Source organism: Microcaecilia unicolor, chromosome 7 (assembly GCF_901765095.1).
Source record: "Microcaecilia unicolor chromosome 7, aMicUni1.1, whole genome shotgun sequence".
NCBI lineage: Eukaryota > Metazoa > Chordata > Amphibia > Gymnophiona > Siphonopidae > Microcaecilia > Microcaecilia unicolor.
Genome location: NC_044037.1, coordinates 247,434,862 through 247,440,393, shown reverse-complemented (window position 1 = coordinate 247,440,393; position 5,532 = coordinate 247,434,862).

Below are 5,532 nucleotides of genomic sequence, written 5' to 3'. Positions count from 1 at the left end.
ACCTCATGGTAACGCCATTTTAAGTTATCTTTGGCACACATTAGTGCCTTATGCAGCTTAGTAAATGGGCCCCTAAATGCTGAAGCCCCTGAATCCCCATTTATGAAGCAAATGATCAAGTAAAGCAGAAGCTTACCTCAGATAAAATGTATAACACCATGGTGAGAGGTCAGGAATGGAGAACACCTTCCTTTTGTGCCACTTAATACTGATCAGAATTGTAACATAGGAATAGCTCATACAACATTAGTTCTAGACAAGAAGGGATTCGCTTGAATCTTTTGGATAGTCGGGACTCGTTTACTAAAGCGTGTTAACACGGGAATGAGTGCTTGCTAACTGTTAATACAAAGCAGCTTGACATGAATGCATTAAATCCAGTATTAACTGCATAGTGTGGATTATGGTGGGGAATGGCCATGGACTGCACCTTGCAGTTAACGTACGGCAACTTAACGTGCATTAACTTATAACGTAGCAGATAATGCTATCTGAATAGATGGTATTAATTAATTAATGTTTAAAAAACCAACAGTGAGGAGTGAGGAAACAAGAAAAGAAGAAAACAAAGCTATTCCAATAAAAAAAAGTCTTTATTACCTCAAAAGTGATGTAAGCCAATTGTCAGAAGACTTGATATGGCCATGTTTAGGCAGACGTGATTTCCATCAGGAGCCTTATTATTATTATTATTATTAACATTTGTATAGCGCTACCAGATGCACGCAGCGCTGAACACCTGACACAGAGAGACAGTCCCTGCTCGATAGAGCTTACCATCTAAAAACACAGACAGACAAGACAATTAATGGCGAGGAAAGTACTGGGTGAGAAGGATCAAGGATAGGATATCTTATTGACCACATAAAAACAAACATAAAAAATGAAGACTGGTGCGAATATAGTGCACATTAAATTTAAATGTGTTAAATGGTAATACCCGGTGTTGGGATCACAATGGTTCATATACCAAAATCAATGTTTATCTATAATGCATTTAACACATGGTAAGTGTATAGTCTATGCACTAACTTTTTGGGGAATATGCTGGGCATGTCCCTCAAATGTTAACACAAAACTATTACAGTTACCACACTAAGGAATCCTTTTACTAAAGTGCGCTAACAGATTTAGCATTCGCTATCAGTGTGTGCTAAATAATATGCCCGTAGGAATGTAATGGTCATCTTATCATTTAGTACACGCTAATGCCTATGTTTACTAAGGTGCGCTATAGATGTGTTAGCATTTTTAATGCACGTAAATGGCTTATGCATGTTAAACGCTAATGCACCCATAGAAATGTATAGGCGTGTTAGCGTTTAAGGCACCTTAACTTTAAAGGCACGTTAGAAATGCTAACGCACCTTAGTAAACATACCCCTAAATCCTTTAGTGCACCTTAGTAAAAGGACTCCTTAGTGTGGTAACTGTAACACTTTTGTGTTAACATTTGAGGGACATGCCCAGCATATTCCCATAAATGTTTGGTCATTACTGTAAGGTAACTGCAAAACTCTACCACAGTTTAGTGAAAGATTCCCTAAGACTTATACCCAGTTTTCATTCGTCTTCGGACAACTTTAGAAGGCAACTGAAACCACTTTTATCAAGTAAAAAAGTGACATGGTAAAACCTTACTAACGTATCATTTAAATTATTGATCAGCAAATTAAATTTTAGATAGAATATTATAAGAAAACAGTAGAACGGTCACACTAGAGTTCAACCTATATCAAAGGGAAGGTGACTACTCTGAACTGATTTGCAGATATACATCTGTATGCAAACTGAAATTTACCAATTCACTAGCAGGGTGTCATGTAATTTATAAAGATTTAAGAATTGTGAAGTAAAGATATCAGTTTCGGCTTCCAAAATTACTAAAATCTACAGATTTGATTAAACAAACACACCATCTTCTAGTTATATTTTATAGTTTAACCACTTTAACTTGGTGTAGATGATAGGCGAGTGTCAACCTTGAAAGAAAAATAAACAATAGAAACAATATGTTTAGGAAAAAGTGCATCTCAGAATGTACTAATCTATAGATCAAGGTACTACTTGAACTTTAAAATATGTCCTAAAAAGGTTGGCCTGATGGCTCAGTGGCAGTGCATATTGACATGTGAAAGACTTAGGTTAGACTCCTGCACCAGGCCACTGCTCCCTGGGCATCTCAGGGCTTGGGCGGGGTGGGGGCGTATCAATCTTCATACCAAGGCAATACCTACTGACTGGACTCTAGGTTCACAATTTCAGGGTACTGGGACATGTGGCCTCTGTCTGAAGACTGGCACTGCAATAATTGGGTTGAGTGAATTTGGAAGGTGATATGAAATAAGAAGGGAAAAATTCAACAGTTGTGAAAGGAAATCTCATAGCACCTTCGGTTTAAAGAGTCCAGTTTTGATTGATCAGAAATCAAAAAAAACAGAAGGAAATTCCCCACCTCATCCCTCAAAAAAATCCTTATTTGTTATTCTATTCTTGCACTATGAAACATTTAAAACATCCTGCAGGTACAGAAAAATGTATTACAGATAAAAGAATTCCCACAGGAAATATTAGGTTATCCTTAAATAACATGGAGTACTGGACAACCAATGTATGCATATAACTGGGTCCATGATATAACAATGGCAAAAACTCAAGTTTTTAAGAGTTAAAAAGAATCATTTCCTTTTTCAATATGAGAAAGATTCTGGAGCATATCTGTGAAATACTAAAAGCAGAGAACTTTTCATCCTGTGAATGTTATATGTGGGTAAGTAGAGAAAGAGAGAGAGAGAAAGTAGTGACAGAGAGACTGCAAACCAAAAGACATTTAATGCAAAATGTTTTTCCCTAATGTTCTCACTAGCTATGTAGCATAAATAAGGTGATTGCTGTTAACACTGCATTTATAGATCAGGTATAGGAACAAATGTATTTTACCTGACCATGTAAAACCATAGTTTTCTCAAATAATATCAGTTTATAAAAAGAGATGGGACAAGATCCTTTCCATAATGATTAAATGCAAAATATTTACCACCTTGAGCTATGTCCTCCATTTCATTAATTGCAAACCCAGAACAGAAATGATAATAAGATTGTTCATTTGATTTGTAATTGTTAACAGTACACATCCCCATGCATTTTTCTTGACAAATAACTGGACACCTGAGGAATGCATAGTATACCATAAGCCTACAATCCCCATTGTATTCCCATCATCAAAAGGAGCTGCTGGGGGAAAAAAACTGGCAGAAAATATATTTGACCAAAAAATATAATTTTCCTTGCTATCTCATAAAAAGGAGAAAATTATGTCTTATCTCTAAACATTGATTTATAGTTGATAGTCGCTATCCATTGAGTCATATGCAATATGCATTAATGAAAGCGTCCTCATTCGGTACAACCCAATAAACCTTGTAAGCAGTCATTGAAATCTCCAGTGCAGCATAAATTTCTCGTCTGCTTGTACCTATAGAGAAGGTGCTATGATAAACTCTCTAGATAAACACTTTAATGTTATAAAAGTATGTAGGAGAGAATTAAAGTTTATTATAACTGTCCAAAGAGCCACTATTGTATGCCGTGGTTATACGGATATCTTAGAAATGAAGACGCATAATAGTCCTTATGAAATTCCAAGTTAGGCAGTGACGTCATCATCATTCCGTCTCTAACAAGTTTTATTATAATTATGATTATTATTATTACTATCACATATGCCTTTCTAATTCGCCAGAAAAGCGCATTGAACTGGAAGAAAAAACAATTGTTGCAAAAAGCGATGTAAAAAGGGGTAAAATAATAAAGATGAACATACCCAAAACGGAGATATTTATTTCCTTTTGGCGTTTTAGTAATGTCAGATTTTCTTTTCGAAAGTATAATTCATAAAACTTATGACATGCATCTCTGTTACAGTTAAATAAATAAGCGAGAAATAACACATTTTAGGCAGCAAGAAATGTGGACAAAATTGGTAAGCAGAAATCTTGAATTCATGTGTCTTCAGATATATATAGATATATATGTTTGTTTAAAACAGTTATTTTAAAGAGAGTGCACACATAGATATCTATCTATCTATCTCAATGTGTGCAACTCTCTTTAAAATAACTGTTCTAAACAGTCTGTTTAGATTGTGGGATTTCTGTCACTTTTTTTCGACTACAAAACATAGTTAAAACATCCTCTCAAGAGAATACAATAGCATCTAGTACTTTCTTTGGAATAAAAAAGCCGGTTAATATCCGCTCTTTCATACATACTAAGTAAATAGTTCGGTGCTTTAGAGTTGTCCCGCCATTAAAACGGTACGCATGTTTAGGTTTGACGTGACGCAGGTTTTGGGGAAAATGTAAATGAAATGTAACGGAATTTCTAATTATTTTATGTTGGGGTGGGGAAGTGTTTATAGCTACTCAGGCTCATGTTACCAAGACAAAGTAGACAACTTTTGAACTTCAACACATACAACACGTAGCCTCATAAAAAAAAAAAAAAAAAATATATATATATATATATATATATATATATATATATATATATATATATATTATTGAAATATGAAGCAGTGGTATATAGAAACCCTGCAGGGTTGCTTGGACTCAGCACCCTCCGAAATTTAAAAAAAAAAACGATTCGGGTTACATATAGATCTGTAAATATTAGTCATTCAGGGATCTTCACTTTGTTATCTTTATATTTCGGGGGGGGGGGGTTAAAGAATCTAACTAAAGATATTTACACATATTCACCGTTATCAGAACTGCTTGAGGATTAGTCCCATTAAATTCGACCTATCCAGCTTTTGGGCAGGGCGTGTGTCACAGATTTAACTCTAGCAACACATGAGTTTCAAATATTTGGGGAGGTGAAAGAATATGCTAAACAAGAAACGATGCAGAAGAAATGCAAGATGACTTGGGTTCCTGCAGACAGCTAAATTACTTCTGTTCGCAGTTTTCTTTAAATTGTAGACGTTATAACTGTGGTCAGTATAAAACTCCTAAAATTTGCATTGTTTTTCCAAGTTTAAAACTTTTATTCAGATTATAAAGTAAAGACAAAATGTTGTCGCAAGTTACACATTCGACTATCAAAATAGGGTGTCTTAATTCCTAGATTTATTCAGTAACTTCTCTGAAAATTGCTATTTTTCCTATCCTAATTGTCAGGTGAGCTACAGCAGTGCTTAATTTAGGAATATAGCATTTAATTTTATTTTCTGACGAACAAAAAGATAGCTTAAATCAAGAAATGCTTCCATTTTATAAAAGTAACATCTGAACTCCAGGTAATATAGTAAATCTGATAAGAATAATTGAAGTAGACATGACCAACCTTTCCATAATCCGGTTTCTTCTTGGTGCTTTATACCTTAGAACTGAAGTCTGAGACATGCTTAATATTAATTATCACATTAGGTCAATGTATTGTTGCAAAAGCAGTGCTGTCATGTGATGCATCCTTGGGGGTATAGAAGGATCGTTTTACCTGGATTATAAACCAAATTATTGTAGCTTGCAT